Source organism: Mobula birostris, chromosome 4, assembly GCF_030028105.1.
Source record: "Mobula birostris isolate sMobBir1 chromosome 4, sMobBir1.hap1, whole genome shotgun sequence".
Lineage (NCBI taxonomy): Eukaryota > Metazoa > Chordata > Chondrichthyes > Myliobatiformes > Myliobatidae > Mobula > Mobula birostris.
In genome coordinates, this window is record NC_092373.1 from 74902686 (window position 1) to 74925870 (window position 23185).

A 23185-nucleotide genomic window follows, 5' to 3' on the forward strand; every position below is an offset into this window, starting at 1 on the left:
AGTGCGGTGCAAATCCCCTCTCTTCCCTGTGTCTCATTCAGGTTGACGACCTGGGTTTCCATCCCCCGATCCACCACCGTCTGTCCCAACACCAGGAAGTTCAACGGGTATGTCGGGTCATTTTCCTCACATTGCACCAAACTCCTCCACATTTGACACTTCGCTTCGGTCACCCGGGCTCAGCCACTCGCCTCGCCTCATAGTCCCCCCAGGCGAATCCAAGCTCTAGGCGGTCATCCACCTACGTCAAAACTCCACACACCTTCATTTCCCCCATGGTCTTCCTCGTGCCCCGTGGGAAGGATGCAGGGGCTCTGGATATGCCCTTGGGCATCTTTTCGGATCGGAAGAATCCTAGTGAACTAGTAAAGGCCATCTTCAGCTCAACAGCTGCACTCCTCAGGATCTGGCAACATCCACCCCTCAGATGCAGCACATTAAACCACATCACATAATCCACACACACGCTGCCTTCATCTTCCACGCCGCTAGGGTCCAGTTGCCGCGACCTCTCTCTCACTGAGGTGTCTTCAGCGGTCAACTCCCCTCCCTCGTGGTAGTTCGGAGCATCTACTAAGAGGGTCTCACCCTCAGCTACTTTCCCCAAGCCGTACCACCGCCAGGTCTCGTTTAAATTCGGTACCGGCTCAAGGCTGCTACACACATCCTCAGAAGCAACTCGACACGCTGGGTGCCCAGACAATGCCCCCATGAACTCCAGGGTCATTAACCAATCATCGTCTTCTGGATAACTACTGCCACTAGTACCCAAAATCTCCGGTGCCCTTGTGGTTGTCAAGGATAAATGCTTCAGACACCGGTTGTAAAACAAACTGTACAACAACTTGATCTGTGCCCCGGGGTCGAGGATGGCTTTAACATCGCTTCCCTCTATCCATAACAACACCCTGGGGCGTGGCCCCTCTAAGCCTTCAGGAATAGGGTCTTTTCCTTTTGGAAGTTCATCGGTACATTGCTGGGAACGTGCTTCCCCAGAGACCCCAAGCCATTCCCCCACTGGGCCTCCACTAAGTTTCCTGACACCTCTCTGATCAGTTGAACAACTGATCCCCTGAAATGATCCCCCTAGCACTACAAGCAATTTAGCCGCCCTCCTCGCCAGAGAAGACACACTGAAAACTTTCCCCCCTCTTTCAAATAACTGACAGCTGTCACTACGGTGTAAGTGAATCTGACAGCTCTAACACCGTCACCAGCCCACCTACTCAAACTTTCAACCAATCCCTGTCGCTCTCCCTCAACCGAGCACTGCCACTCATCTAACAACTGAGAGATCCGCTCTGCCCACGTCTCGCACGCCTCCGCCCCTCTTGGGGTGGACACTATCCCAAGTGCCAGGCAGAGCCTGCCAGAGCTAGAACACTTATTCGCAGACCCTACCTACAAATCAGACCACTCTTCTCTCTCTCTTTCCCAACCACATGGGCAGTTCCGAGTGCCACCTCCAACTCATCAATGCCAGCCCGAACTCGAACAAAGACCGCACCCACCACGCATACAGCAATCAACAGCAAATAACCCGCAGAGACACACATTAATTACAGATTTAAACAGGGCACCCACACAGCATACCAGCAGACTCAATCCCGGACAAAGCCCACACAATGTAGCCCCCCCGGCCACCCTCAGGGTCGCTCGGCTCGCTGTCATCTAGGGAAACAGCCTCGGCCCCGGCAAACTGGGTAATTCATTTGTGTGGATGCTGTGTGAGGTACCCCACCCCACCCAAATAACAGACAATACACCAGATGCAATTAAATGATTTACAGTTTATAGATATTACTGGAACTATATAATTAAAAGAGAATAAAATATAAATGGAAAATAAAAGGCGCTACACTTATCAAAGTTCAATCTCTTCGTGCACAAAAACCGTTGGAGCTCAAGGACCTTCTTCTTCACCCTGCGACCCCCTTGGACTACCTCGACCGGCCGCCTGGGACCAACAACGGTGGTCGACCAGACGCTCCACACAAGTCCGTCTCTGTCTCCTCGCCGAACGTCCCGCTCGGGGTCCAAACCCATTAGCGGACTCACAGCACCTGGTCCATCCTCTGTCTCGCTCTCCCGCGCATACAGTATCTTCAAATACACCAAAACCATAACAACTATCCCAATTGGTTAATAGCACTCTCTTATCACACTCTAAAGCAAAAACAAACTGCTAGCGCAAACTTTCTCAGCATTTAACACAACAAAGCCGCATTCCCCAGATTAACATAACAAAGACACCATTTTAATTAGCCTCCGCAGTAACATAAAAGTTGAAACCCCCTTACAAGTTAATGATCACAAAGGTTTCTTTTCAAGATACTAGCTGACAGGAACAGCATAATCTTCTTGAAGTACAGGCCTACTGCTTTAGTCTAACACAACATAGCATCAAAACTAAACTGGGAATAACACTGTCAGCCAGTTTCTACATATCCATGGAGAGGCAGCTGTGCAAGACATTTTACACAAGCCAAAAGAATGTAGGAAGGCAATTGACAGGAGCAGAAGGAGCCATTCAACCCCTTTTTAGCAAGATCAACGACAGCGTTCTTCCTCAACACCATTTTTTGCCCTATCCAGATGAGCCTCAATTTCTCCCCCACCATTTTTTAATGCAATTTACAAGTCTCCATACCCTGAAGTAATATTCGCCACCTTCTGAATGAAACAAAATCTACCTATTCAGTTGAGACTCTATGCCTGCAGGAAAAGAATCTTTAGAGTTGTATGTGGTGACATATATGTACTCTGATAGTAAATTTTACTTGAACTTTGAACGCAAACAAAACTCAGCCAAGAGACATCATTTACTTACATGCAATATATTTCAATATGGTTACCACTTATTCTTCAGAACTCAAAAATTCAATTTCTCCTTGTATAAACCTGCTATAACTAGGAATGAGTCAAGGTGAACCTCAAGCATTTGTTTTTTTTAAAACTGTTTCCAATCTCTAATAAAGTCAAAAGCAGCCTTCATCACCAAGTATATGTTTTGATGTTAAACTCCCAACTATGGCCTCCTTTCAGCCACAACTCAGTGATGCCCACAATATCATACCGACCTATCTTTAACTGCACAGGTTTGCCCTCCTTATTTCAAATGATACACACATTTAAATTCAGCACCTTCAGTCCTGCATTCTTCACCCTTTTGTATTTTGCCTCTATGGTACAATTTAACTATTTGCTCTGTCTGCATTTGTACCCAATCATTGGCTTGTCCTTCCTTACATTCATATTACATGGTCTACTTTTAAACCTGCTGGCTCATCCTCACCTCTATCATCCTGGTTCCCATTCCCCTGCCTTGATGGACATGTTGTTAGTGTGATACTAAACTTTGGGAACCTAGTGACGGAAGGCTTATATTTATAGATAGAAGACCAGGCCCATTCTCAGGTGCATGTCAGTGAACAAATCAGACTTCCACTTCAATTTCAAATTTATTGTACATACACTAAACAAAACATTGTTCCTCCAGACTTGGAGACTAGCTTCTAAGTATGCCTAGACAAAAATACCATCTGCATACTTGTAGCTCAATAATCAACTATGAAATGACCTTGCTTCTGAGTGGAAGCAAAACAAGTTGAAGTTTCCTATGCAATTTGTAAATTTGCTTTGCTTCAGTGAGGAACTTCACGGGTGTGAGGTACAAATTCACTGCCAGAACAGTGATACACAGATTGGAACAATGAGTCTGCGTTGCTTGACCTTCGTCTGCATAACAATTGGGTCTATAGTGAACTTTCTTAAAATAGCAAAGGTAGAACAGAGATACTCAGACATCCCACCTCTCCTGGAAGTTCCGGGAGTCTCCCGCATTTTGATAGTGGCTCTCTGACGCCCGGAAATTATATACAATACCCCGGAAATAGATTTTTTTGAGAGGGAGAGCGAGAGCAAGCATCCTGATTGGTCTCTCTTCGTGCAAAGCATGGTCCCCAACCACTGGGCCACGAGGAAACGATATGAGGCAGCTGCACCTTTCCTCATTCCGTCATGCATTGTTGAATTTGAACCCACGCGAGGTCATCAGTGACCTAAGACATGCAAAGGAATGGGTCCGTGACTCATTTGTGAATGTCCCCGGTGAATCATCCATGTCAGCGCGGGAAAAAGATCAACTCCTCGAGCTTGCAAGTGACGGCGGGCTGAAAAGCATGTTTGACATAACATCTCTGCCGGCATTCTGGATCAAAGTCAAGGCTGAATATCCTGAGATAGCCACGAAAGCACTGAAAACGTTGCTTCCATTTCCAACATATCTCTGTGAAGTGGAGTTCATTGCATTCATTGCAGAAAAAACTAAATTGCGGAACAGACTGGACATAAGGAACCCCCTTCCAGTATCACTGTCTCCCATCACCCCTCGATAGGACCGTCTTGTTGCCGGAAAACAAGCCCAGGGCTCCCACTGATTCAGCGATATTGGTGTGTTGCAATGATTTTATATGTTCATACGAGGAAACTATGCGCTGTGTGTTTAATATCCAAACATTACTTAAAATGTTATGATGCAATTGACTTATCACCTATATTCTGGTTGTAATTAACACCCTCGCCCCTGGTCGGCTGGTCCGCAAGAATATTGTCAATATTAAGCCGGTCTGCGGTGCAAAAACGATTACGGACCCCTGCTAAGTAGACCTATCAGTTTCCTCTGTGGGCGAGCTTTACAGTCAACCTCAAAAATAATGAGTGTTGCTCACTGCACTGTTTGCAACAGTGACTTTTCTATTGCCCATGATGGGTTAAAATGTAAAAGACGTGTTGAGGTGAGTTTAACAGGTGTCATTCGTTCATTAGCATAGCTAACGTTATTTAAACTAGCTGGCTCACTGCTAAGGAGCTATGCTACTGATGTCCTACATGAGGCCAAACTCCCTGTAGACTTGCTTAAAGTTGTAATAGAATAAACATGATAATATAATATATGTACATATTTTAATGTCACATTTTCTGCATATACCCAACTTGGTTTACAGATTAGACAAAATCACTAAACAAAGTATTACATACACCCTTGGAGGTCGAGGGGGTGGGGGGGGGTGGTGATATGGGGTTGCGGGGGGGTGGGGGTGCTACCTCCCTGAAATGGTGGTGCTACCTCCCTGAAATGAGTTTTTGCAGGGTGGGATGTCTGGATACTGTTTCTGAGAGAAGTCAAACTCAAGATAAATCTTGTCACCAATGAATCTTGCTTAATAAAGTTGAAGGGTTTTGTAAAGTCAAAAGGGCAATGTATATATTTAAGTTCAACTTGATCATATGTCCCTCCTTTGGATCACCTGAATCTGCAAAGAAGTTCTAGAAGCTGTTTTTCTGGCCTACTTGAAGGTTGGTGATAAAGATCCTTTCAATGGTATTCCTTGTTGTGCACAAAGGCATCCTTCACTGATTACTACAATCAGAATTTTGAAGACAGCCCAAATTGCAAGTTTCACCAGCGTATTCTCGACAGATGATGAGAGAGGAAGCTGTAAATTCATGCTGAGTTTGAGAACTGCAGCAGAAACCTTCTCCAGAGATTGCCATGATTTTTTTTTTGCTAATATGGTCTTTCTAATCTCATTGGACTTTAAATCAAGGTCACTTGTCAAGGACAGAATTTCACTTTAAGAGTCCCTTCCCCTTCCAAAGTGCCCCTTCCAGCAATCAGCAATACATAAGACAACGCAACCAATAAGCACAAAGCCTTCCAAAATGAATTTTGAATTGAATTGACTTTATTACTTAAATCCTTCATATACACGAGTAAAAATCTTTACGTTACAGCTCCGTCTAAATGTGCAATGTGCAATTTATAGTAATATACAATAGGACAGTCAATATAACATAGAAAAACAGTTGTGTTAGCATGAGTTAAGCAGTCTAATGGACTGGTGGAAGAAGCTGTCCCGGAGCCTGTTGGTCCTGGCTTTTATGCTGCGGTACCGTTTCCCGGATGGTAGCAGCTGGAACAGTTTGTGGTTGCAATGTCTCCGGTCCCCAGTGATCCTCCAAGTTCTTTTTTACATGTGTCTCTGTAAGTGTCCTGAATAGTTGGAAGTTCACATCTACAGATGTGCTGGGCTGCCCACTCCACTCTCTGCAGAGTCCTGCGACTGAGGGAAGTACAGTTCCCATACCAGGCAGTGATGAAGCCAGTCAAGGTGCTCTCAATTCTGCCCTTATAGAAAGTTCTTAAAATTTCAGGGCCCACACCAAACTTCTTCAACTGTCTGAGGTGAAAGAGACACTGTTGGGCCTTTTTTTAACCACACAGCCAGTATGTACAAACCACATGAGATCCTCTACGTTTATGCTGAGGAACTTAAAGCTCTTCACCCTCTCATCCACAGACACATTGATATCAAGAGGGACTAGCCTGTCTCCATTCCTCCTGTAGTCAACCAGCTCCTTTGTTTTGCGACATTGAGGGAGGGGTTGTTTTCTTGACCCATTGTGTCAGGGTGATGATTTCTTCTCTGCAGGCTCCCACATTATTATTTGAGATAAGGCCAGTTTCATCAGCAAATTTAATTAGCAGATTGGAGCTGTGGGTGGCAACACAGTCATGGGTATATAGAGAGTAAGGGAGGAGGCTTAGTACACAGCCCTGAGGGACACTTGTGTTGAGGGTCAGAGGGGCAGAGGTGAGGGAGCCCACTCTTACCACCTGCTGGGGTTCTGACAGGAAGTCCAGGATTCAGCTACACAAAGCAGTGTGAGGGCCGAAGTTTCTGAGTTTCTTGTCGAGCCAGGAGGGAATTATGATGTTGCTGGGTGGCAGTGTTAGCTGTGAGGAGGATGCTAAGAGGATGCAGGGTGACTTGGATAGGTTGGGTGAGTGGGCAAATTCATGGCAGATGCAATTTAATGTGGATAAATGTGAAGTTATCCACTTTGGTGGCAAAAATAGGAAAACAGATTATTATCTGAATGGTGGCCGATTAGGAAAAGGGGAGGTGCAACGAGACCTGGGTGTCATTATACACCAGTCATTGAAAGTGGGCATGCAGGTACAGCAGGCGGTGAAAAAGGCGAATGGTATGCTGGCATTTATAGCGAGAGGATTTGAGTACAGGAGCAGGGAGGTACTACTGCAGTTGTACAAGGCCTTGGTGAGACCACACCTGGAGTATTGTGTGCAGTTTTGGTCCCCTAATCTGAGGAAAGACATCCTTGCCATAGAGGGAGTACAGAGAAGGTTCACCAGATTGATTCCTGGGATGGCAGGACTTTCATATGAAGAAAGATTGGATGAACTGGGCTTGTACCCGTTGGAATTTAGAAGATTGAGGGGGGATCTGATTGAAACGTATAAGATCCTAAAGGGATTGGACAGGCTAGATGCAGGAAGATTGTTCCCGATGTTGAGGAAGTCCAGAACGAGGGGTCACAGTTTGAGGATAGAGGGGAAGCCTTTTAGGACCGAGATTAGGAAAAAGTTCTTCACACAGAGAGTGGTGAATCTGTGGAATTCTCTGCCACAGGAAACAGTTGAGGCCAGTTCATTGGCTATATTTAAGAGGGAGTTAGATATGGCCCTTGTGGCTACGGGGGTCAGGGGGTATGGAGGGAAGGCTGGGGCGGTGTTCTGAGTTGGATGATCAGCCATGATCATAATAGATGGCGGTGCAGGCTCGAAGGGCCAAATGGCCTACTCCTGCACCTAATTTTCTATGTTTCTATGAATGCTGAACTGTTGCCCAAGGACAGTATTCTCAGATAAGGTAGGGGGCGGTGTGGGTGTGCGTATATATAATATTTTATATACATATATATATATATACACACACACACACACACACACATATACATACATATGTGTGTATATGAGTTAGATATGGCCCTTGTGGCTACGGGGGTCAGGGGGTATGGAGGGAAGGCTGGGGCGGTGTTCTGAGTTGGATGATCAGCCATGATCATAATAAATGGCGATGCAGGCTCGAAGGGCCGAATGGCCTATTCCTGCACTTATTTTCTATGTGTGTGTATATATATATATATATATATATATATATATACACACACACACATACACACACACATATACATACACACACACACACATACTTATTATCGAGGTGAGTGTGACAGGATGCCAGTCATTCAGGCATGTCTTTTTAGGTCTAAAGCATTTGACAACTGATCCCAAATCATTTAACAGCTGATGAAGCAAGTTAAAATCTACCTACTGTTGCTATGCAGGAAAAATAACAGCCAATCTTCCAGGACATATTTCTACAGACACCATTGTAATATGTGGGGGGGGGAGGGGGGAAAATTTACCAAATCGTCAAGAAATTAGCATCCATTTCAAACAGCATAGTCATCTCATTATTTAAATCCTTAATTATATTGTATTTAATCCTTTTATTAGATATATTAATTTAATCCTTAATAATTATTATATCTCCAACACCACCACACTGAGCACGGGGGCCCCCCAGGGCTGTGTGCTCAGTCTACTGCTGTTAACTCTGCTGACCCACAACTGTGCGGCAACACACAGCTCGAACCACACCATCAAGTTCGCCGATGACACGACCGTGGTGGCTCTCATCAGCAAGAATGATGAGTCAGCACACAGAGAGGAGATGCAGCGGCTAACGGACTGCAGCAGAGCCAACAACCTGTCTCTGAATGTGAACAAAACAAAAGAGATGGTTTTTGACTTCAGGAGGACACGCAACGACCACTCTCCACTAAACATTGACAGCTCCTCCGTAGAGATCATTAAGAGCACCAAATTTCTTGGTGTTCACTTGGTGGAGAATCTCACCTGGTCCCTCAACACCAGCTCCATAGCAAAGAAAGCCCAGCAGCATCTCTACTTTCTGCGAAGGCTGAGAAAAGTCCATCCCCCACCCCCCATCCTCACATTCTGCAGAAGTTGTATTGAGATCATCCTGAGCAGCTGCATCACTACCTGGTTTGGAAATTGCACCCTCAGATCACAGGACCCTGCAGCGGATAGTGAGGTCAGCTGAGAAGATCATCGTGGTCTCTCTTCCCGCCATTACAGATATTTACACCACACGCTGCATCCATAAAGCAAACAGCATTATGAAGGACTCCACACACCCCTCATACAAACTCTTCTCCCTCCTGCCATCTGGCAAAAGGCACCGAAGCATTTGGGCTCTCATGACCAGACTATGTAACAGTTTCTTCCCCCAAGCCATCAGACTCCTCAATACCCAGAGCCTGGACTGACACCAACCTACTGTCCTCTACTGTGCCTATTGTTTTGTTTATTATTTATTGTAATGCCTGCACTGTTTTGTGCACTTTATGCAGTCCTGGGTAGGTCTGTAGTCTAGTGTAGTTTTTGTGGTGTTTTACGTAGCTCAGTGTAGTTTTTGTATTGCTTCATGTAGCACCATGGTCCTGAAAAACATTGTCTCTTTTTTACCGTGTACTGTACCAGCAGTTATGGTCGAAATGACGATTAAAAAGTGACTTGACTTGATATTTTAAACAACTGAAATGATAAGAAATGTACAGTTTTGATATTAACCTGGCTAATTATGGGCACAGATTAGTGAGGCATCTATTATTGTTTCTGTCATTTCTGTTGTAACAGTACATTCCCAGAAAGGCCTACCTTGTGCATAATTTTGCTGAGGGTTCTGCAGGGAGTAAACTCAAAGCAAGCCTAGATTTAGCCTAAGTGTAGGCAGCTACTGGTCAAAAAATTCTCGACTCTCAACTCTTAAACTAGCAATTTTGTGATTAAGTGCAGTCAACCCAGATGGAAAGCAAACAGTGCAGTAGTAGTTATTCTTCAGATCAAGGGCAGTATGAATAAGTTCCGCCAGAGTTCTCATAGCTACCATCAGGAAGGAGGTACAGAAGCCTGAAGGCACACACTCAGTGATTCAGGAACAGCTTCTTCCCCTCTGCCGCCCAATTTCTAAATGGGCATTGAACCCATGAACACTACCTCACTACTTTTTTTTAATTTCTGTTTTTGCACTACTTAATTTAATATACATATATACACTTACTGGAAGTCTTTTCCAAATTTTTCCATATTTATCATGTACTGTATTGTACCACTGAGCTAAAAAAACACATGGACTAAGATGTTCACTGTCCTGTGCTATCACCAGTAGGATCATCAATTGATCTGCCACCTGCCTTCAGGAGTTTCGGCCCACTTATGATCAAGACTCCCTCAAGGTGGTGGGCCAGCAGTGCTAAAGCACCACCTCCCACTGGTGAGCTTAAAAACTTGGCATCTGCCTCTATCAGAGTTGTTGGTCACTTCCATCCAACAGATAGTCTGCTCTTCAGGTGTCTATGCAACTACTGAAGGGTTTGCAAGATATGTATACACTGTCTGACTATCTGCCCCTCTGGACATACTTGGTCCACACTCATGCTGATCCTTTCTCTGCTGCCTCAGCTACAGCCCTGCTGGTTGACTTGATCTCTCTTCTAGTGAAGCCAAGGTCACGCAGCCACTTTTGGAAAGTGAACGCAATAAACCCACAGCAGCCTACTTCGAATAGATAGCATGAGACCTTCCACCCTCTGTCTCTGCACTCTGATCTTAATTCTGCATACTTGGTTAACTTGCGCTCATGGGCTTCATCAATGTTGTCTTCCCAGGGGACAGTGAGTTCACCAATAACCACATCTATACTGGTGTCAGTCCATACGATTATATCTGGACGCAATGTGGTGAAAGTTTGCTCCAGGAAACTGCCTTTCCCATCCAAGTCGGCCTTGACACACCAATCATTGGCTGAAGAAAGTATGCTTGATCGTGATCCTGCACTGTACACCCTTGACTTGGAGCCTTCTTTCACAAACAATATGCGATATCCTGTGCAACATGAGGCATGAGATAAGTTGAGCTGCAGTATTCTCTGCTCAGCCGTTTCTGTTACAACTTTGAGAATGTTGTTATGTCTCCAAGTGTACATGCTGCTGGAAAGATTGACTCTGCATGCACTCAAAATATGTTGAAGTGTTCCCTTCTCACCACAAGCAGCACACCTGTCTGTCTCACCTTCATACCAGGTGCCGAGGTTGGCAGGTGTTGGGAGCAAATCATACGCTGCTCTGTATAGAAAAGAAATGCGGAGCGGTTCCATCTGCCACAGAACATTCCAAGATAGAAAGTTCCGAGCCAGAAAGTTAACAAGTTTCACGACATATGCCAGTGAAATTAAACCCGATTGTGAATTGATGCTTTTTTCAACTTATTGATCAGGATATGATTTTCAAATTAATGTGTTATGTACAGAGCATTGGAGCAAATAATGTCATAGCCTACCAGAAAATCTACTAAGACCGTAAGAAAAAGGAGCAGAATTAGACCATTCGACTTATCAAGTCTGCTCCTCCATTTGATCATGACTGGTTTATTTTCCTCTCAATGCCATCCTCCTGCTTTCTCCCCATAATTTGACATCCTTACTAATCAAGAACCTATCAACCTCCACTTTAAATATACACAATGACTTAGCCTCCACAGCCATCTGCGGCAATGAATTCCATAGATTTGCCACCCTCTGGTAAAAGTCCTCACCTCTGTTGTAAAGGGACATCCTTATGTTCTGAGACTGTGCCCATGGTGATAAACCCTCCCACTGCTGGAAACATCCTTCATGTGTCCACTTTATCCAGGCCTTTCAATATACCGTAGGTTTTAATGAGCCTCCACCCCCTACCCCGTCTTTTCAAACTCCAGCGAGAACAGGTGTGGAGCAATTAAACACTCTTCATACATTAACCATCTCATTCCAGGAATCATTCTTGTAAACCTCCCCAGACCCTCTCTGCAAGCTCCCTGCTTTCCCAACATCGTTTGCCCCTCCACCTATCCTTGTATCATCCACAAACTTGGCCACAAAGCCATCAATTCCATCATCCAGATCATTGACAGAGGAAGTGAAAAGTAGCAAACCCAACACTGACCACTGCAGAAAATCAATCACTGGGAGCCTACCAGGAAAAACAAGTCTGTATTGCTATACTTTGCCTTCTGCCAGTCAACCAATCTTCTGTCCATGCTAGTATCATTCCTGCAGTACCAAAAATCTCACCTTGTTTAGCAACCCCATGTGCAATACCTTGTCAAAGACCTTCTGAAATTCCACATAAACAACATCCACCGAGTCTCCTTTATCTATCCTACCTGTTATTTCCTCAAAGAATTCCAACAGATTTGTCAGGCAAGATTTCCCCTTAAAGAAAACCATACTGACTTTGGCCTATTTTATCGTGTACCCCAAAACATCATCCTTAATAGTGGGCTCCAACATGTTGCCAACCACTGAAGTCAAGCTAACTGGCCTACAATTTCATGTCTTTTGCCGCCCTCACTTCTTAAAGAGTGGAGCAACATTTGCCATTTTCCAGTCCTCTGGAACCATTCTAGAATCTAGTGATTTCTGTAATATCACTACTAATGTCTCCACAATCCCTTAAGCTACCTCCTTCAGAAACTTAGGAGTGCAGTTCATCTTGTTCAGGTGATTTATCTACCTTCAGACCTTTCAGCTTCCCAAATATCTTCTCCTCAACAATGGTGACTACATTCATTTCTGTCCCTGACACTTGAACTTCTGGCATGCTGCTAGCTTCTTCCACAATGAAGACTGACAAAATACTAGAGTTCATCTGCCATTTCTTAGTTCCTCATTTCTATCTCTCCAGCATCATTTCCCAGCAGTCCAATATCCACTCTTACCTCTCTTTTATTCTTTGTATACTATTGGTTAGCTTAACTTTGTATTTCATCTTTCCTTTCCATATTGTTTTAAGTTGCCTTCTGTGCTTTTTTTTTAAAAAAAAAGCTTCCCAATCATCCAGCTATCCACTTTTTTTTTGGCTATACTGTATGCCCTGGCTTTCATTTTTGTGTTTTCTCGAACTTCCCTTGTCTGCCACCATTGCCTCATCCTTTCTTTAGAATATTTCTTCTCTCTGAGATCCTGCAATGTTGGAATTACTCCCAAAAACTCTAGCCATTGCTGCTCTAACGTCATCCCTGTTACTTACTTTTACCTTTTTTCTTCTTACTTTTTAACTTACGTTATTTTTTGTTTTTTTTCCCATGGTAACACGTCGAAGCTGCACCCTCTCTAACATGCTGGTAAAGAGTTTTATTTGGGTTTTTAGCGCTGGAAATAGTTACATCCCGACACGTGGGACAGAAGCATGGTCGCATTGTTCATTCCAGGAACCAGCTGCTTGCGCTAATGCCGGCCGGTTTAGCGAGCAGAGCGGTGGACACCCTTGCTGAAATCTGGAGGATAACACACAAGAGGATGCAGAGGGGGATCACAAAGTCGAGGAAAGAAGACCGGGTCGAGACAACAGGGACTTGAGAAGAGGAGTTCGGCGGGTAATAAAATGGACGAGATCACGGCGCTAGCCAGGCGTCAGAGAACATTTCGGGAGTGCAGTGTGATGTGTTTCACTGGAACGGGGCTGCAGGAGGACATACCCGATCAAAACTTCTCCATGGACGGCTTCCAGACCATTCCGGCTAACCGGATGTGCACTGAGAGCGGTGAGCATAAAGGAGTTGGGTGCTTACTGTTCTGGTTAACAACAGATGGTGCAATCTGAGTCATATTACAGGTCGGGTCGAGGAACGTGTTTGTAGACCGGATATTGAACTTTTTACTGTTGGACTTCGGCCACATTTCACCGAGATACAACACTGGGCGGCACGGGAGGTCGTTCCTGCCTGTGGCCATCGAACTTGCAGCTCCTCCCATGGAGGGTCAGACACCCTAAGCCAATAGACTGGTCCTGGACTTTTTTCCATGTGGCATAGTTTGCATTTTGGTGTTTGATTGTTTGTGGTTTTTGTATTGCTATATTTATGCCCTATTCTTGGTTGGTGCGGCTGTAACGAAACCCAATTTCCCTCGGGATCAATAAAGTATATCTATCTATCTATTCAAGTCCCTTTCTAAAGAACTTTGATCAGCTCCTCTTGTGCCTTTGTAGTTACCTTTACTTAACTGTGATACTGATACATCTGATTTTAGCTTCTCACTGTCAAATTGCACGGTGAATTCTGTCATGTTAAGGTCGCCGGCCCATAAGTGTTCCTTTACCTTAAGCTCCCCAATCAAATACGTTTCATTACACAACACCAAGTCCAGAATTGCCTCAACAACAAGCTGCTCTAAAAAGCCAGTTCAGGCATTCCACAAATTCCTTCTCTTAGGATCCAGTACCAACCAAAATACCTGCATATTGAAATCCCCTGGGCCATCACTGCACTGCTCTTTTTACATACTTTTTCTATACCCTGTTGTAATTTGCACACCACACCTTGGCTACTATTTGGTGGTTTGCATGCAACTCCAACCAGAGTCTTTATCCCTGCAGCTTCTGAACTCTATCCACAAGGTTTCAACATTTTCTGATCCACTGTCACTTTAAGGACTTAATATCATTGTTTTTTCCAAAACTATCCATCCCCTCTGCCCACTTGCCTGTCTTTCCCATAGAATGTGTATACTTTATATTTAGCTCCCAGCTCTGATCTTCTTTCGACCACAACTGACATCCACATCATGCTTGTCAATTTCTTGCTGTGCAATAAGCTCATGTACCTTTATTTTTATACTGTGGGCTTTCAGATACAAGACCTTCAGTTCTGCACTCATCACCCTTCTCAATTTTGTCTTCATGTTGCCTGAAGTTAAATTCTCAGCCTGTTCTGTACTTTGTTATATTCTTTATTCTGGAGACTTCAGTAACCTCTCTACCCTCCTTCACCTTTTTCCCCACCTTTAACTTCATCCATGTGCTTCTGAACTGTAGAATACCCCACCCCACATCACCACTATTTAGTTTAAAGATTTATCCACAATTTTGGTTATGTTATTCACCGGGATCATGGTCTCAACATGGTTTAGGTGGAACCCATCCCATTGGAACAGCTCCCTCCTTCCCCAATACCAGTGCCATTGTCAAGAATGTATGCCCATGGACTGCAGTAACTAGATCTTTCCCCTCCACTCCAAATACCTCTGCAGTTGAGATACATGAACTGAGGCAATACAACCTCCAAGACTCTTGATCCTTGGGACAGAATTGTGTCTATTTCCTGACTATGCTATCCCAATTACAACTACATTTTTCTCCTCTTCTCTCCCCCCCCACAACTCTTCTTGAAGGGCTTCCTTAACCATAGAGCCACAGTTCTGTTGCTTATCCTTCCTACAGCCCTCACTCTCATCCTCACAGGGAGCAACTATCTCAAACTCAAGAGCTTATGCTCCTCCAACACTTCCTCTTGGTTCCTCCTACCTGCATCACTCAGGCACACCTTCCTAACCATGACCACAGACAAAATTTGAAGTAGTTATTCTCATGGTTGCACCCTGACTCACCACACCCAGGTAACTCTCACCCTCCATGATACATCATAGTGTTAGAAAATCACATCCCAGGTCACCAACTTTGAACCAGAGTTCCCCAAGCTGCCAATACTTTCTGCAGATGTGGCCACCAGAAAGCACAACAGGTCCATCAGCTCCCACATTATGCAGCTACAATATATTACCTAATAATTAGTTGTAATTTGGAGTTTTTTTAAATTTTAACTGCTATAACTATGGAAGGAAGGATCGAGGAAACAGATAGGCTGCAAATAAGACTGAAACATACCTTTTAATAAGAGATGACATCACAATACAAACTAAATTGCACCATTTTTAATGGGAGCAAGAACAGTAAGCACTGGGGGAAAGGTACATCAAACTCTGAAAATAACCAGAGACAAAAGGCTGTTTCTAAAAATGATGGAGTCCATGGATAAAGGCATACAGTATTAAAGCCAAGTATTTTCATAAACTACCAGTTTGACTGTGTTCCACCCTAACAAAAAGAACACAAATAGACGAGAAGATACCACAGAAAAATAACTTACTATGTGGGTTAACTACAGCCAAGAATAGAGGTACAGAGGACAATTGATGAAAGTGCTTACAATGACAAGTAGTTACACTGTAGAGGTGAAACATTTCCCATGATAGTTGATAATCAGAGTTAACAAATTAAGGTTTAAAAAAAACATCAATAAATACTCAGATGAGAGGTTCAGAAGGCTGTGGACCAAACACAAAACAAGTATCTAGCTCGCTGGGCAACAGTCAATATGGACATGCTGATTTGAAAGGCCTATGTCCATGTTATATGACTAAGACTCTGAACAATTGCACCTGAACAACAAAAGGCATTACAATTTTAAAAATACACAGCCTGGATTATGGTCTTTGAAGAAGTGCTAAGAGTACCCACAAAGTAGCAGCTTAAAAACTAACATGAGCAAACTTGAAGGACAAAATATCTAGAAAGAGTAAATATGGAAACAATTGCATGGCTTTACAGAAGAAACCACAAAACATGAGAAGCAGCCCATTCATATGCAGTTCTACGGTTCTGTAATATGCACTTAGGTTCAGGCTTTCCTCATGAAAAAATATGACATTTCAGTGCACCAATTAATTCTAGCTGACACCTGTAGGGACTACAGCAAAATGTACGCTTGCAGGAAAAAAAAATGCACAATATCATTGCACATGTGTATTTTAAACAAGATAAAAATGAAGCTTTTACAAGCCATCTCTTTTTATGTTGAGCAAAAATCCAAAAAAATGAATGAAGTACAAGCATTATTCTTCTTTTGGTTTTTCTTATGAATCTCAAAACCAAGCACACCTAATTACAAAGAGAAACAAAACTGCAGATGCCACAAACCAAAATAAAAACAGAAAATTTGTAAGTTTAAAAGGTTGGAATGCATTTGAGAAAAGAGGAAAAATGATTTAACATTTCAGGTTAAAGACCTGAGATAGTTAATTTAAAAGATCAAATAAATGAGTTAAATATATTCAAACAGTTAAAATGTAATAAACATATCCTGCAATTCAGGATGCAATTACACAAGGAAATCACTACGTCAAATAGGAGAGCAGAGTTTATTAGAAAGCAATCTGGGGGTTAAAAACAAGCACACAACTTAAGAATACAGGTAATAACTGTTCAAAAACAATACAGCAGCTGAAAAACTTTACTCCAGTAAATAAAGAACCCTCTGAAATTTTTGGATGATATGAAGTATCAAACCAAATAACAAGTTTTTTTAAACTACTGATTTCTTGATAGGAATAAAGCTGACCTGGATTAAAAACTGAAGTTCCTACAGTACATGATCAAGACCACCTTGAGACCAAACATCCTCTTGGTCTCAGAGGCAGCAAAATACATCATCCTGCTGGAGCTGACAATGCCATGGGAGGAGCATCTGGAAGGGGCCCATGAGAGGAAGCTTGCCAGATATGAACAAGCAACTGTCAGAGGCAGGGAAGAAAGGCAAAGCACATGCCTGCAGAAATGGGCTACCGGGGCTTCACCTGCAGTCTTTATGGGGCCCTCAGCCCAATGGATATTGCTGGTACAAGGAGGCAGACCACCATCAGCAACATCACTGACCCACTCAAGGTGGGTCTGCATGAAGACAGCAAGTCCATGGGGATCTACACCACATGCTACCTGAGCACCAGTCATGGCTTGATCAACCAGGGCTGGGTTGCCTGGGTGAGGGCATCTGATGTTAAAAGACCCGAAACATCCACTGACCGCAGGTTGCATCCCTGATTGGTTCAGAGCATCATCAGATCTATTCTTAAAAACAACAACTTGCAAGGAAAGACAGAGAAGGTCTGAATGGTCTAAAGAGAGAAGGTGTTAAGGCAAATTCAAAATGTATTAAATACACTAAAGCACATGAATGGTTTAAATAAACCAGAGTGAACTTAGTCATTCTCTCAGAGGATTGTCAAATGGCAGAAGATATTTAAAAATGTCACATATAAAGCAAGTGCATCCAAAAATATTTACTGAAGAGAATTTTGAACAGATGAATCCTCAGGTAGATGGGCACAGGTTGGATGAACAAAGACAACCGAACGTGCACCATAACAGGACAGAATGCATTTCAGATTCTGGGAAGCTGCAGAAGCCCTGGAAATTAAATTCACACTTTAAAACTTTCATTATATACCAAGGACACAAAAGTGGTCTTAAAAACACTGGAATAAATGGGCTACTTTTGTGTTCAAGCTTTCAAAGAAATTAGTACTAAAATGGCCTGTCCTCTCAATTCCTGTCAATAATTTGGTTATCAGGATCATAAGTGATATGTTTGAGTGGCTGTGTGGAACGAGCTTCCAGCAGAAGTGATTGAGGTAGGTTCGATGTTGTCATTTAAAGTTAAATTAGATAGATATATGGGCAGGAAGGGAATGGAGGGTTATGGACCGAGTGCAGGTCTGTGGAACTAGGTGAGAGTAGGAGTTCGGCACGGACTAGAAGGGCCAAGATGGCCTGTTTCCATGCTGTAATTGTTATATGGTTATATAGTTTGCTTCCTTGCAATAACAAGGAATTTGACTATGTATGCTGAGAGGAGGAGAAAATCAGGTTAAATTAACAGCAGAGGACAAGCAAAGACGGAACAAATTACCGAAATGAAAATAGGTCTCCCATTTTAGTAGAGAAATTCGAACAAGAGTATTTTAAAAATGTTGAGAAACTGCAAGACATTGGCAATGAGAAAGGGCCAAGTGCTCTTATAAAGTACCAGTAAAAGTACCACATGCAAGTGGGAAGGCAAGTGGTACCTTGACCTGCATTGCAGAGGGATTTGTACAGAAGAGTGACATCTTACTCCAACTATACCGGACCTCAATGAGATTGTAGTCAAACTATTGACATAGGTCTGGCAGTAAGCGAGGATATACCTGCAGTAGAAGGAATGCGGTGTGAATCCACCAGTTTAATTCCTCGTAGCAGAGGTAAATTGCAGAAGATCTGATTAGATAGACAGACTGAATGCCTACATCAGAATTTAGAAAAATCCAAATCTTAGCATTGAACCATGTAAAATTTGTCAGGGTAAATGAAGAGTTGATGTCTTCCTTGGTTGAAACACCTTAAACCAAGACTGTCAGAAATAGATAACAACCATCCAGGACAAGAAATTTCTTCACACAGAGCAGAGAAACTTTGAAATTCTCTACCCAATGTAGCTGTAGAAACTCAGCTGCTGAGAATATTCAGAACATAGATGAAAAATTTTGTAAGTATTAAAGGCATTAAGGGAGATGGAAGTAGTCCAGGATAGTCACACGGAGGAAAAGTATCGGTAACAATTATATTCAATGGTGGAGTAAGTTTGAGAGCCAAATGACTTCCGTAGATTCTGCTTATGTTCTTATGTCAATTACAGGCCAGTTAACCTAATAGCTGAAGACAAAATTGAAAATCTTTAAGATAGTTACCAAATTTCTTACTATAGAAAGAATAATTCGTAGCCACCAGAAAAGATTTCCAAACAAACGTCAGATTTATTTTCAGAAACCATGCTAAATGAGGAAATTGTAATGAATACAATTTAGCTGAACTTCAGAAATGCCTCCGACAAGCAACAATGACTTTTATTGATTATGGCTATGAACTATAAATATTGAAAATGGGATTCAGAGTCCCTCCATGGAGTAGAAAGCAAGGAATGGTTTGAAATGATAAGCAGTGTTCTTTGGTCAAGAGTCATTGCTGCTCATTTTGTATATTGATACCTTTCAATAGGTACATTTAATGTCAGAGAAATGTATAAAACATACATCTTGAAGTTATTTTTCTTCGCAGACATCCACGAAAACAGGAGTATCTCAAAGGATGAATGACAGTAAAAACATTAGAACCCAAAGACCCCCCAACTCCCCCTCCCACACACAAGCAGCAGCAAGGCAACGACCTTCCCCCACCAGCAAAATAGCATCAGCACCCTCCACTGAGCATTCAAAAATACAGCAAAGCATCAATAAAGACACAGGCTTGCAGTACCCCAAAAAACTGCTCATTCAGCCCACAATTCAACATACTACAGGCTCTCTCTCAGCCTCTATGCAAATCAAAAATCTGATTAATAAAACATGTAAATATCAAAAACCAATTAAAATCCAAAGCAATGAGAAATGCTAAAACTTGCAGCAAGCATCTTAATGTCATTTATTTGCTACATATAGGTATTAAAAGATATGAAGGGAACAACCCCTAGTTCTGTAAAACGGCAATAAAATATGGGCATAGTTTCAGACATACAGCATTCCCACACAGGCTAAAGCTACCTGAAATCAATGTTTATCTCAGTAAAAACCAGAAGGTAACTAAAACCCTGTATCAAGTGTCAGAAGCTGCCTTGGTGTATTAAAAGGTAATCAACTTAAGGAGGTCAGTGAAGATTTGTTTTTTAAATAGAAGTGTTTCAATGGAATTGTGTTGAGCTAAATGCAGCACTTAACTTGAGAGAGGAACAGTCAACATTCTGATGAAGGGCTGCAGACCAGAAATATTGATGACAGCATTTCCCTTTCCACAAATGCTGCCTGACCTGAGTTACCAGCATTTTCGGTGTTTATGTCACATTTCCCATACCTACTTTTGTTTATATTTTCTAAACTGCAGAAACAATGCAGGCGTATGAATACAGTATAAAATGGGGACAAAATGCAGAAGAGGTACATGGAAGCTGGTTCCAGTGGAAGCTGGTTCCAGTAGGAGCTGGAATAAAAATTCAAGACTGATGCAGGGCGGGGACCTGAACAGGAGCAACAGAGTTGAGAGATGGTGGAATTCACTTTCACGGTTTGGTGGTTGCAACAGAAACTATGCAAATGTTAATGGCAAAATGGGGAGGCGGGGTGAAGGGGGGAGGGAATAAGTGAAATTATTCACAAAGAGGATGGCAAATTGCGAGTTAGTTATCTTGCCTACATGTGTGAAATATGCCTGCAATTAGCTGGTTGAACAATCCATTTGCCTGGGAGCGACTATTGTGATTTATTTTCCAAATTTGGCAAGTAATGGCATAAAGATGTGAATGGCCATTTCACAGAAGCAGAATATCTACTAGTGTACATAACAAGGGAGCACTTATATTAACTTCACAATCCTGTTAAAACGATGAGAAAAGGCAAAAAAACTGAAGGACCAGATTTTAGATGACTGCTCGCGTGATTTCCTAACGCTGCTACACGTTTTAAAAGGGCTGAAATGTCGTTCTACCACGTGTCCTACTTTAAAATTATATTGGAAAGTTGGAGATCTCGCCTGGTAGAGCATACTGTTTAACAGTAGAATTCACTGGTGGTAATGAAGCAAACAGGCGTTCTAAGTTGCCTGCTCGCGAACTGGAGCCAATGAGAAAAGATGAGACACCACAAAACTTCAGACTTAATTCTGACCGTTCCTCCCCTGAAATAAAGGGAGCGAGTAAACAAGCTTGAAATATTTTTTTGTTATACTGTATCGCCTTAATGGAGGGGGGGGGCAAACACATTTTGACAAGATCGGTCTCCTTCAATTACATTCAAGAGCCCCCCCCCCACGTTTTCGATGCATTTACAGGCGATGATCCAGTTCTTCCATCCAGAAGTGTGGGCTGCTAATTCACGTTCTGGAAGAGGAAAATTTCCGACACGAAAGCAATGAGGAGAGAAGAAAAGGCTCGGGTTAAATGTGAACTAGTAGGGGTAACAGTTCAAGAGTTGGTTGAATTGTTCTGAACGCTGAAGACAACCTGCTGAGATATGGTATTCAGTAGTTAAGCAGCAAGATAAGAGTTAGGAAAATAAGTTTTAGCTCTCGGCATTACTATTCACTGTTTGTAACTGTTATTCTCTCTCCAAATGTTGGAGAATTCAGGCGTCGGTACGTTAAAAGGACATAGTCGTTCAGTCACCCCACAACCAAAATCCTAACCCTGTGTGACCTTGCTCCACAATCAGAAGTTCCAGCCACCTATCCGAGGCTACCGACCACATACTGTACTGGTAGCGGTGACCAACGGCAGCGATTGTTCTTCTCTACCATTAGTGACTACTACTTTCTCCATAGCAAATAGAGTCGAGCAAAAAAAAAGGACTTGCCTGAACAATAAACAGCACTCCTGAAAATTTGGTGCCAAAATCAATAAGATAATATCCACCGGAGCTTTAAAAATCCAACAACAAAGTGATCCCTTTTCCCTCTTTCCAATTAAACTCTCCTTTCACCACCCCGAGACCTGCGAAAGTCTCAATGCGCATGAAAGCTTTCACGACCGCGAGTTTTACTTGAGGAAGTTCCGCCTTTACACGTTTTTATTGGGTGACATTGTCGTCCTTCTCTCCTCTTGTTGGTTAAACTTCCTGCCAATCAAAGACTTATCTCTCTTCAACGCTGGTCTTCAGATTGCCACAATTGTAACAAAGTGCTGGCTTCCTTGGCTATGCGTCTGACATCATCTGCAGGCTGAGTTTTCCTAGCTCGCTTTGCAAAGAATCGCGTCAGATGAAGTGCACAATTGTCTCTGATTATTTTCTCGTTTATTTTTTTTGGATCCTTTTAGGCTAAGCGAGGAAAGTTCTAACTTTGTAGTGACGTCATTGAGATAGTCATCCGCAATCGCGGAGGCAAAAAAATAGAGAAAATACAGTCCGTAAAATTGCCCACTAACGTTGTTACAGAAAAGAGGAAAATCCACATTTCTTCGTGCAATGGACTGTGAAGAAGTTCCGTTTACGAATAGCATTTGTTCTGTTTTCCGATTGGGGAGTGAGGGAGGAGCGCATTTTTCTTTGTTATGTACTCTAAAGAACATTATAATGCAACGTTTATGCTAAATATGTACTTGACTGATAATAAATTTGCTTTGTTTTCGAAATTAATCTACAATCAAATACCGTACTTTAGAAAACAACAATTTTGTCTTAACTTTTGCATAGTCCCGACACAACACACTAAAGGATTCAAAATCATTGTTTTGTTGTATGTATAATCACGGTGTTGATACGGGAATGGGTCTCTCTATGGTCAAAGGGCAGATGAAAAGACTTTGTACCTGGGCCATTACGCTTCTTCCTGACTACCCGGTACTATAATTATTTCAGGAACAATGTTTTTCTTTGTAATCAATGATCAACATACTCCCATTTTAACCGACGTTGCCATCATCTTAATATTCTTCCATTGAGAGATGACGTTATCATCTGTTGATCTGGACCCTGAAGTCAGTAATACAGCTGTCAAAACGCAAGGAAGGTTACATTTTTTTATATTTTCTTGCGAATTAAGCCATGTTGTATCATTC

General features: G+C 42.7%; 1 protein-coding gene across 1 annotated transcript in view; it reads right to left on the reverse strand.

Moving 5' to 3' along the window:
• The window catches only part of LOC140196422 (SH2/SH3 adapter protein NCK1-like), a 231602-nt gene extending 209446 nt beyond the window's left edge, over positions 1–22156 (reverse strand). Inside the window, exon 1 of the mRNA XM_072255621.1 lies at positions 21984–22156. The gene's annotated coding sequence lies outside the window, so the exon portion shown is untranslated. The remainder of the gene's footprint in view (positions 1–21983) is intronic.
• Between the last annotated feature and the right edge of the window lie 1029 nt (positions 22157–23185).